Source organism: Pteropus alecto, unplaced genomic scaffold, assembly GCF_000325575.1.
Source record: "Pteropus alecto unplaced genomic scaffold, ASM32557v1 scaffold152, whole genome shotgun sequence".
NCBI classification, from domain to species: Eukaryota; Metazoa; Chordata; class Mammalia; order Chiroptera; family Pteropodidae; genus Pteropus; species Pteropus alecto.
Window position 1 is genome coordinate 977,352 of NW_006432227.1, and position 12,585 is coordinate 989,936.

Sequence of the window (12,585 nt, forward strand, 5' to 3'; positions counted from 1 at the left end):
CTTAGTGAAATGAGGATTGTGGTGGCCATAAGGAGTGTTCACAAATATTCTGGTTCTCCTCCTCCTGGACAGATGGTAGAATTTGCATTGCCCTGCCCCCTTGAAGTTAGCTATAGTCATGTGATATACTTTGACCAATGACATGTGAGCGAAGTGAGATGTTTTCTGCTTAAGCTGAAGATTAAGAATTTATGATGGTTGATTTTATGATGGTTGTTTGGCCATGGTACCCAGTTTTGGGTCAAATTCCAGTCTAGATGTTACTGTGAAAGTATTTTTTAGATGTGATTAATATTTAAATGAGTAGGCTTTGAGTAAAGCAGATTATGCTCCAGAATGTGGGTGTGCCTCGTGCAATCAGTTTAAGATCTTAAGGGAAAAAACTGAAGTCCTCCAAGAAAAAAAGAAATCTGTCTCCAGACTGCCTTTGGACTTGAGCTATAACATTAACTCTTCCCTGGGTCTCCAGCCTGCCCTGCAGATTTTGGATTTGCCAACCCCCACAACTGTGTGAGCAAATTCCTCAAGATAAATCTCTGTCTCTGTCTGTCTCCATCTATCTGTATGTCTCTCTGTCTCTCTGTCTCTGTGTGCATACACACATTTTATTGATTTTTGTTTCTCTGGAGAATCTTGACAATATAGAGCCTATATGCAATTTGTCACAGCTTTTTTTTGCTACCACAGTGACCTTGGCATGTGAAAATGAGCCCTAGATCCCAAAGTGATAGTACCAAGTATAGTCCCTCTGCCAACCCACAGAGGATAGGTAGCATAAGCAAGAAATTAGCCTCCATTGTATTAAGCCACTGAGTTTTGGGGGCTATTTGTTGTCGCAACGTAACCTAGTTTATAGATGGGTACAGGGAGGCAAAATAGAAATTAGAATGGCATAGAAACATGAAGATCTATATCTTCAATTCTGGAGTTTGCAAACTAAGATTTCAATCCTGCTGCAAGTACTCACCATTTCTTATTACTTCTGGCCAGGATTATCCCAGGGCTTGAAGCCCTGAAGGACCAGAAGCAGCTCTCGAAGTTTTCCCTGCTTACAATGTTCCTGGAATCACTGTTCTGTTCCCATGCCTCCACCCTTCATTCAAGCTTCCCAGGCTCTAAAATTACCTTTTCCTCTCAATTTAATAAAAATGTTCCCCTTTTCTTCTTAGTATAAGAGATCACAATTATGCAACAAGAGATAATAAGCAGATTCCCTCCAACGTGTGAATAGAAGCTTCATTTTCTCAATGGGATTTGAATTTGAAAAAAAAAAAGATTTAAAAACAAAACAAAAGTCTTACACAAATGAAGCTGTATTTGGTGAAATTCCAGAAGTGCGATCAAGTGAGGAGATTTCCTGAAGTAAGGGAGATATCTGGGAGTAAGAGGAATGTTTCACAGGTGCTCTGCAGATGGTACCAATATTGTTGGATATTGTGCTTTGGATTTCTGGGTGCTTTCGAGTGGCAGGAAGTCTTCAGGGACGCTTCAGAGCAACTTCCTGTGTTGCCCAATGATCCCCATTTCTCCTTCCAGATGGCTCTTAATGATAGCTCCTATAGCCTCACAGCTTTTCCTACCCATCCTCAGGCCCAGCTGCCAGCCACTTTGTTTTCCACAGGGCTTGTGACCTTTATCTGGGGTAAGGTCCTTGCAACCTGATACAGAAATACCCCAAGGAGCCACATCTCTCCTCTTACTTCACCCCAAGAGGCTGACCTCTAGTCCCAAATGTAATGTATATTCATAAGAAATCAACTAGGTTAAAATGCAGATTCAGAGATCCAGATTCTGATTTAGTAGGTTGAGATGCAGCCCAGAAAGCTGCATTTTTATAAGCCTCCTTCTCCCAGGTGGCTCAAATTCAGATGGTAGTCAGACTAAACTTGGAGAAATGGTGCTCCAGAGAGATGGAGCGAGGTGTTAGCACTGTCTGCACTCCTGATTTTCCGGCTAACTCTTTTCTAGTAAGCTCTGACTTCTTAAGGATGTCACTGGGCCATCTGCTGGCATCCTAAAACAAAACCAACAAAACAGACAAATAAAAGATGGAATGTTGCTTCTGGGAATTTCTGTGCCATTTTTCTTTTCTTTTTGTTTACAAGGGGATGGGTTTTTGTTTATGTGATTTAATCTTTGATGACGAAAATGAGGACAAATGATTGTCTCTTCTGCCACTCAATTTTTACCATATTTGCAGAAGACTTAAAAATAACCACAAAAGAAGTAACCAGCTGTGAGAGTTCTCAAAGGAAATTTGGGAAAATAAAGAGTTAAATGAAATTTGTTATTGCAGTGTCTTTATAAACCTGTTTATTGCCAATTGCCATAGGGCAGAATCAAATGTCAAAAAGACTTAATCCAACTGGCCAGTTGAAGGGTTAATTTCTATGGCCTTGGGGAAAAGGATGTGGAGTCTGCCACACCTGGAAGTAATTATCCCCGCCTGGCTCCTGCTCAGCCCCAAGCCGGTTCTCTGACTGAAATGCGTACGCTCCCTGGTGGTTAGAAGGTAAACTACAATTTACCTTAGGAAAAGAAAATCAGTTTTAATATCCTTGCATTTATTTCACCACTTAACACCCACAAAGAGCTTTTTCAGGGACAGATCTGCAGGTACAGAGTCCTCTTTAAAGATGTATCAAGGCTATTTGATAGGTAAGGATGTCATAGCTCCAGTGGCATCCTCACACTTCATTCTACACATCTTAAAACATTTGGATACTTAGATACTTCACAAATGCAGACATTTAGCAACCCTTAAAAACAGTTCTTGCTAAGCCCAACTCTATACACTGAATCAGGCTAACCCACCAGTGCATGCCACGGAAAGCACTCAATAAAGATCAAGCCCCAAAGTCAGCATGGACCCTCTTGCTCCACCTGCACTCACATTTCAATTCCAAGCCTGCCTGCCCAGCTTCTCCTCTCCTTTGCAGTGTCTATTTTTCCAATCCAACACTATCCCCCCATATGAACCCCAGAATATGCTCCCAGGAACAGAGCCTGCATTCACCTGTGTCCCCTGGGCTCCATATGGATCACATGTCCATTCCTTCCTCACCACTCTAATTAGGGAAAATCTCACAGCTTCTAACCAGGAATTAATAGAAAAAGGCCTCTGAACCTTCAAAAGGGGTTAGCCTTCAGCTAGACACTCTACTCACACATAAGATTTTTTAAACTATAAATTACAGATACATTCTATTGTTTAAAAAATCAAATACAACATTCAGAAGCTATTGTTGCAGGTTTAGAACATATCCTTTAGAACTTTCTATATATATTTACATATATAAATGTACATAGAGAAATATAGGGTTTGCGAGCCTGTGAGCCTATGTTTAAAAAAAAAATAGGATCATATTGTGCCTGTCCTCTTTTGCAGTCTGATTTTTTAAATTAAAAATAAGACTTATCAATAAGTCTTTCCATGTGTATATATACGGAGCCATTTAGTTATTTTTAACTGTTTCATATACTAATCCATAGTGTTGGGAGTTAGAAAGCCAAAATAATATTTCCTTTCTTTCCTAAGTCTTAGATCTATAGAGAAAGAAGGCAATGGAGGCAGATAGATATAAATCAAAAACTGACAAAAGTCAAAATGTCTGCGTTGCTAACAAGCTGATTGGAAACACATGGCTTAAGGGTCCATCTAAAAGGACTTGCTATTTTTACCCCTGAATGAATATGGAATTACCTGTTGGGTCACAGATATTCCAGGACATCCAACATGTCCTCAGGCTTCAGAGCTTGCTACAGAGCAGTGCACAAGCTAGAATGCCCTCCAATCAGACACCTCGGAAGATGGCAGCAAAAGGGCTAGCCTATGGTGCTCAGCTCCTGCTACCTAACTCACCAATTGAGCGAACCAGTCCTCTTCCCATAGGGATGAATGAATGAATGAATGAATGAACGAATGAAAGGTGGAAGGAAGAACAAGAGCAAAATCTAGAATCTAACTGAGACCAGGGAAATGAAAATTCTCCTGAACGTTTTCCAGCCTTTTGTTCTTTAGCCCGAAATCCACAGGGGCACTGTTAAGAAGAGATCAGGCATTTATCAGAATGTTCTGTCTTCTATATTCATGAATCTATTCCCTCAATAACAATCACTGCTCTTCTACAAATCTGTCCTGTAGACAGTTTTTTGGCCTCACAAGACTCTACTATAAGTTAGGGCAGTTAATTTATTAAACAGCTCCTAGAACTTAATGTTGCCTAAACCAAAAATGTGCTCCATATTATGTTTCCCATCAAAAACATGCACAATCATAACAACCAATGCAACTCACCAAAGGTAATGGGGCAAGGAGATATGCCTCTCAAAAATGTAGTATATAGTCTGACATCTTAGTGAGGCTGCAGTGGTAGCAACTGCTTTCAGAACTTCGTTATGCCACCCAAGAATGACAAGAAGAAGAAAGATGTCAGAAATTCAACCAAGAAAGACAAAGACCCAGTGAACAAATCTGGAAGCAAGGCAAAAAAGAAGAAATGATCCAAAGGCAAAGTTCAGGACAAGCTTAATAACCTAGTCTTGTTTGACAAAGTGACATATGACAAACTCTGTAAGGAAGTTCCCAACTATAACCTTATAACCCCAGCTGTTGTCTCTGAGAGACTGAAGATCTGAGGTTCCTTGGCTAGGGCAGCCCTTCAGGAGATCTTTAGTAAGGGACTTATTAAACTAGTTTCAAAGTAAAGAGCTCAAGTAACACCAAGAAACACCAAGGGTGGAGATGCCCTAGCTGCTGGCGAAGATGCATGAACAACAGGTCCCACCAAGTGTATATCTAAAAAAAAAAAAAGTTTATTACATCAAAAAAATGCAATATATATCATAATAAAGGCCATATATTAGAATCGCACAGCTAACAGCATACTGAATGATGAAAAACTGAAAACTTTTTTCTAAGATCAAGAATAAGACAAGGATGCGTGCTTTCACCACTTCTATTCAACGTGGTATTGAGAGTGCTAGCCAAAGCAATTAGGCAAGCAAAAGAAACATAAGGCATCTAAATCTGAAAGGAAGAACTAAAACTGTCACTATTTACAGATGGCATGATCTGACATACTGAAGACCATAAAGACTCCACCAAAAAACTATTAAAACTAACAAAGAAATTCAATAAAATTGCAGGATACGATTTCAATATACAAAAATTTGTTGTGTTTCTATACACTAATAATGACCTATTAGAAAGAGGTCATTTACGATTTTATCAAAAAGAATAAAATACCTAGGAATAAATTTAACCAAGGAGACGAAAGACATGTACACTGAAAACTATAAGACACTGATGTAAGAAAGTAAAGACCCAAATAAATAGAAAAATGTTCTGTACTCATGGATTAGAAGAATTAATGTTGTTAATATGTCTATACTACCCAAAGCAATCTACAGATTCGATGCAATCCCTAACAAAATTTTATTGTTATTTTTTACAGAAGTAGAACAAATAATCCTAAAATTTGTATAGAACCATAAAAGATCTTGAATAGCCAAAGCAATCTTGAGAAAGAAGAGCAAAGCTGGAGGCATCACACTTACTGATTTCAAACTGTATTACAAAACTATAGTAATCAAAACAGTGTGATATTAACACGAAAACAGACACAGAGCAATAAAACAGAATAGAGAGCCCAGAAATAAAGCCACATATGTATGGTCAATAATTTATGACAAAGGAGCCAAGAATATATATTAGGGAAAAGACAGTGTCTTCAATAAATGGTGTTGGAAAACTGGATAGCCACATGCAAAAAATTAAAATGGACCACTATCTTACACCATACACAAAAATCAATTAGAAATAGATTAAAGTCTTAAATGTAAAACCTGAAACCATAAAACTCCTAGAAGAAAACATAGGCAATAAACTCCTTGATATTATATTGCTCTTGGCAACAATTTTTTAGATTTGACATTAAAAGCAAAAGCAACAAAAGCAAAAATAAGCTAGGTGGACTACATCAAACTAAAAAGCTTCTGCATACAAAGGAAACCATCAAGAAAATGAAAAGGCAATCTACCAAATAGGAGAAAATATTTGCAAATCATATACTGATAAGGGTTTAATATCCACAATATATAAAGAACTCATACAACTTCGTAATAACAATAAAATCCTATTAAAAAATGAGTAGAAACATTGTAGTGACTAGTTCTCAGTTTTCAGAAACAATCCATGGTATGAGAAAGATATTATGCTGACTGCATTTGGATGTCTGGTGGTTTTGATTTTTGATTTTTAAAAAGTTCCAGATGTGCCTCACTCATGGAATTGTTAAGACAAAGTGAATTAATCTACAATAAAAGGCTCACTGTTCCTTTAAAAAAAAATGGGTAAAGGAACTGAAGAGACCTTTATCTGAAGAAGACATACAAAGGCCAACAGTTACGTGCTCAACATCATCATCATTAGGGAAATACAAATCAAAATCACAATGAGATATCACACCTGTTAGGATGTCATCTTCAAAAGGACAAGAATTAACCAATGTTAGCAAGGATGTGGAGCTTTGATGAAATGGGTCTGGGGTAGAATCAGTCTTTGCATTTCTAACAAGTTCTCAGTGATACTCATGTGGCTAGTCTGGGACCACACATTGAAGCCTGGATCCCAGATCTCACTCAATCTTCTCTTAAGAGAAACTCTTTATTTTGCTTATATTCTTCCATTGCTTCATCTTAAAGCATATTTTTTTCAAACTTACACTAAACTAGTTCCACTAAACTAGTTCCTCTTTGGCTCTCTAACTCCTAGATATAGGCCTATTAATCCCCTTCTCGGTCTTTGGCTTTCCAGTAATTTTATTGAGTTATTTCTGTACCTCAACCCAATAATTTGGCATAATTGTTTTTTAATAAAACACATTTCTGCTTCTTGATCTGCTGGTGAATATGGATAGTGTTCACTTTGTAATCATTCACTAAGCGGGTACTTTTATGACTTGAGCACTTTTTGCATATTATACTTTTATTTTTAAAAAAGGTTTATTAAATATATATCCATTCCAATAATGAAACCATAGTGTTTGAGTCTCTAAAATCCAAAGCCATGGCCAAAGATTATGCAATTGACCGAGATATGGTGGGCTATGATTCTCAACCTGCAGTAGACTAGCCAAATGAATCCAAGAGGTTAGTTTCCTGTTTGGCCCTAAAAGCAGATGTAAAAAGTGACCACGTTTCAAACCATATTTCAAATAGCCAAGGGCAAAAATACCCCTGGCCTTGCCCTTCCTACAGCAGCAACAAAACCTAGTGCCAGCAGCCCTTCTGGGACCTGTAATGCACCCCCATGTGCTCTTTCTGTTCTCAGGGTCAGTCCTGTTTTACCTTCCAAAGTTCCAAGTTGTTGAATTTTTAGGAGGCCACTATGTTATTTCCTTATTCCTATCCCAAAACAGGACTAACTGAAAAATAGACAGCAGACCACAGTGTCTACTCTTTTACTCAGAAGCATTGAATTGAACATGAATCCAAACTTTGGCTGAAAGCATTTCCACCTACAATTAGACAGGGTTGAATTAGATAGGCTTTCCTCCCTCAGTCACAGCTAGTCCCAGAGAATTAGAACCTGCCACACAATGGATAACAGGTCAAAATGCAGTGTCTCTGAAAGTCATCAAAAAAGAGAAAAAGGAAAGGACTTAGCTGAGCATGCCCAGATTCACTAATCCTCTTCCCATAGAGAGGCATGAGTAGAGGGACAGGAGGAGTGTTACTCTAAATGTATTCCTTTCATTGGAAATGAGACCAGAAAAGAAATGGAATTTCCCCCAACATATAGAATAGGCTCACCAGAGTTTAACAATTCCTCTGTTGATAGATATTTAGATTGTTTCTAATTTCACACACGATGAATATGCAACAGGGAGGATCCTGTATTAAGTCTTCCTCTAGGTTAGTTACCTGAAAGTGAATATCTAGGTCGAATGAATAAACATTTAAAATTTTAATAAACACTGACAATCTGCTTTCCAAAAAGGCCGTACACAGTTTGTACTTAAGCTAGAATGCATGCAAATACCTGTTTCCCCACAATTTTATCAACATTGGTTATAATTAGTCTGTCTAATGTTTTCCAGTATAATAGATAAAAAGGCTACTTGTGCTTTGCTTTACTATATAGGTTTTCTATCACTGGGAAGAATGAGTATCTTTTTAACTTTTTGCCAGTCATTTGTATTTCCTCTTCACAGAACTGCATGTTCATTTCCTTTGCCCATATTTATATTGGGTTGTTATCATTTCCTTACTAATTTTTAGACATTTATATGCATTTTTTTTAGCTAGCTAGTCAGACATGAGCGACAGGAGAACAAAGGAATAGAGGCCCAGCCTAAATACCACCCAAAGAACACCCTATTGGTAGTTAGAGAATCCCTGCTGCATCCCCAGAGACAATGGAACAGGAGGGCCATAACCTATAGCTGGTTTAATGCAGCCACAGACATGTGCGCAGAAGGTACTGCCCTAACCTGCCCACAACCTCAGCCTCATTATACTATCATTATAATACCATGTTTATGCCCAGAAGTTCATGAATCTAACTATAACAGATTGAATTCTGGGTAAGCGCATTTGCACTAGGCAAAGTGTTCTACAGCAGTCAAGTGTCAATCAAAATGACCTCATGTGCCAGTCACCTAGGAATGCCTTTGTAACCATCCATCTCTGCCCTAAAATAATTCAGACCTTCTCACTTCGGCCTTGTTACAGCTCTCTTCGCTGAAACCCCATTCCTCCCTTGGAGTGTACTCTATCTTTCTAAAATGTACTTTTAATAAATCTTTTCTAAATTTCACCAACCTGTTATTCTTCACTGCTTCAGTGGGGAAGAACTAAAAAAAAATGCCAATTACACTTCTGCATACTTCCCATGCCGCTGGGGCGACAGCGAAGTTTAAATTGCCCACAACGGTAACATTTTGGTCACTAATATTTTGCCTTTTACATCATGATGATTATTCCTTTCAGTCTTTTGCTTTTATTTTTTTTTAAGTTGAGTGTGTATCTTTGGTAGTGCATAAAATTTTATTTTTATGGGGTTATCAAAATTTACTTTTTTTACTTCATTATTTCTGCATTTTGTTTCTTTGATTAAGAAAGTCTTCACCATCTCAAGATTCTTCCATATTTTATTCTTTGACACTTATTCAAATGCTTTTGTTATTTTGCTTTTGAAATAAATGTAAAAATCCATCTGGAACTTACAGTGAAATTAAGGAAGTAATTTTATTTTATTTTTCCAAATGGATGGCTAATGTTCCATTTGTTCCCTACTGATTTAAGAAATGCCATCTTTATATGACTACCCTTGCATACATGGGTCTGAACATATGATGCCAATAAAGCTTGATAACCTGTTTCTTTGTCTATCATAGATTGGAAGTAAGATAATAAATTAAAGACTTTTTTAAAAAAAAACAAACAAGTCAAATGCTAGCAAAAGGACGTGAAAGCTGAATACAAAGAACACAGAAAAACGGGGAGAAAATGTTGTGTTGCATAATAGACAAATTAATATTCTGAATCTGTAAGAAAAGATTGACTTATGTTTAGGCCCCTTTGATTTTTTTTAGGCCCGTTTGATTTTTAAGACAGGTAATAAATTATATATTTTATAACAATTTCTATTTTTAAAAGGTGGTTAAAATAAATACTATTTTGACATTTAAAGGTGCAAGTTTCCATTAAATGGGAAGATCAGTTATGTGGACCCTTGGTTCCCACACTATGTCGGTAGGCTGGGTGTTGATATAATTCTTAGATATGAAAAGAAATCACTGTGGAACCAAGCTCTTAAATGCAGAACAAGGAAGATCTTACCTGTAATTTTTAACAAACCTGAAAAAAACTCGGGTGTACCTTTTCCCATGTCAGGCCTTGTTGCTGCACTCTACTGCACGGGCGTGCAGCCCTTTATGTTACAAGTTGAAAACTCTGTGTGCTCAAGTTCTCTACCTTGTTGTTTCTTGCCAGATAAAAGTCCCGTGGTCCTGTAATTTGAGCTTACACAGTCTTATATTTAGCCTGGTGGGTAAAAGTAGAAGAGGCTCAAATTTTAGCCTGGAGGGTAAAAATCAAGGATTATGTATCACAGTGACAGTAATGAAGGAACAATCTTTGGCAGCATACCTTTATCATTGAGATTTCACGCTTCTCACTCAAGATGTCTCCATGGTAACTCACTTGTGCCTCCAAGCAGCCTTGGTGGTCCTGTGGGAGATGGGGTTACTTCTTCTTCACTATCTCCCTGCAGTAGAATGAACACCCACAGCCTTTGCTATGTGGCTTTGCAGGATCTCCCACTGCAGTACATTTTCATGTCCCACTGATGTTGGATTTGACTATGTGATTTGTATGTCAGTGGAATATTAATGAATGTCACCTGAGCAGAGGTTTTAAATGTGCTTTCATGGTTTGTCCTGGCTTCTTGAACCTCTTTCATCTGCCATGAGGGGCTGCTGGTCTCAGCATGAGAGACATGTGGAGCTGACTTGAACGGACCCAGAGCCTGAAGCTGAACCACCCTGGTGGACCTGAAGACCTATAGTGAGAGACAAAAACATGGCATTGATATTGTTAGCCACTGGAAATTGATTTTGTTTGTTTACCAGAATCACTGCAGTAAAATGTGACTGATCCTTCCTTAGCACGCACCCTGTGTTTACATGCAGCTCCTCCGTCATTCCAATAGTCACTTCTCACCAGACACATACTGTGATTCTTGCTGCACTGTGGATGGTGCCCCCATTATCCCCTATAATATCTCTTATGTCTCTGAGGTCGGAGGCAAGGTACGGCGGCCTCAGTGCCACTGAAGTGAAACACTTTCTTCCAGCCTGGGTTAAATTCTGTGGGGCTATAAAACAGAGTCACCCTGTTGTCTACAGCTCTTAAGCTTGACTACTTTTTTCATTTTAGTACAGGACTCCTCTCCCCAGGAGCCTGATACAAGAGATCTGGGCCTAAAGATCATTTAAGATCCCACTCAGGGCCGCATTCAAACCACTCTCTCCTCACCAATCTGAACAGTGCTCCTGAGTCAAGCATGAGTGTTGTTATTGGGGTGAGTTGCTTTCCTTTTAGAATACCACCAGGAAGGTGAAGGTAAAGTAAATGTTCTTTAACTGAAGGTGGGTTACAGTCCTGGGGGCAAGCTGTCAGTCCCAAAGCACTAGGCACCTGGCTCTTTTGAGAAAAGATTTCCTGGTGGCTCGTGTAGAAATTCACATGAACTCCACAGCTATGCCTGCAATCCGTCTGAGAGTCTAAGGAGGAAACGTGGCAGGTAAACGGTATTCTCACTTTCCCATTCTCTAGAGAAGATGGATCTGTATCAGACTAGTTCTAGAAGATTCATTTACTCATTCCGCAAATAACTTATTCAACTGCTAAGCACTAGAAATACAAAAGTGAAAGAAACAAAGTCCTTGCCCACATGAAGCTCACATTCCTGGGAGGAGTTGGGGAAGGAAAGAGAAAATAGAGATAAACATAAATTTTAAGCAGTGACAAGTGCTATAAAAAATCAGAGTAACTTGTTAGAAGAGGTAGGGCTCTTTTACACAGGGCGGACAGAAGGCATCTCTGAGATTCTGACATTTATGTAGACACTTAAATCAAGGGAAGGAACAAGACATTAAAAATTTTAAGGAAGAACAACCTGGAATAGGAGGAGCAAATATAAGGATCCTGAGGCTGGAGCAAACATTCAAAGACCATCATGAAGGCCAGTGGCTAGAGGAGAATGAGCCAAGAAGAGTGGGAAATGGTGTGTGTCAGTGGCCAGGTTGTAGAGGAGCCTGTCAGCCATATAGGAATTTTTTTTTTTTAACACCTCAACACTTGGTCTTCTTAGGTGGTCTCCCATTCAAATACTAACCAGGCCCAACCCTGCTTAGCTTCCGAGATCAGATGAGATCGGGCATATTCAGGGTGACATGGCTGTAAACTGGAATTTGAATTTTATTATAAGTAGAAAAGGAAACCACTAGAGTTAAACAGGGGTGTAGCTTGTGATCTGATTAATGTCTTTAAAACCTAATCTTCACTTATGCAAACAACAAGGCAAGAAGCAGCAAGACCAGTTAGAAGGTTACTGCAGTAGCACAGATGAGAGATACCAGTGGTTTGGACCGAGTAGTAGTAGGAGAGGTGGCGAGAAGTAGTCAGACTTGAGGCATAGTTTGAAGGTAGAGTCAACAGGACTTAGTAAGTAATTTAATGTGGGGAGTGAAGGAAAGAGAAGAATCAAGGATGACATCCTGAGATGGGCAGAGTGAGGTAGTAGTGGGTCCTGAGAAAATATACCTAACCCTGTTACAGGGTAACTCCAGATTCCCACCCCCACCATTTAAATGAGAATGTCCTGAAGACAGCTGGATATGCGAGTCTGCAGTCAGGAGAGAGGTCAGGGCTGGCTATGTGAACCTGAGAATCATCAGCTTTTAGATGATTTTGGATGAGGATGAATGCTTGAGGGAGAGAGGCAGCTGAGGATGGAGTCTGATATGTCTGAAATCTCACAATTTGGAAAACGCCTTGAGAAATGTGCAGATTCTC

General features: G+C 38.8%; 2 pseudogenes; one reads left to right on the plus strand and one right to left on the minus strand.

Annotated features, from left to right (window-relative positions):
* Positions 1–4,398: 4,398 nt before the first annotated feature.
* LOC102894299 lies at positions 4,399–4,773 on the plus strand (annotated as a pseudogene).
* A 7,083-nt stretch (positions 4,774–11,856) lies between these two features.
* LOC112475848 lies at positions 11,857–11,975 on the minus strand (annotated as a pseudogene).
* Positions 11,976–12,585: the final 610 nt, after the last annotated feature.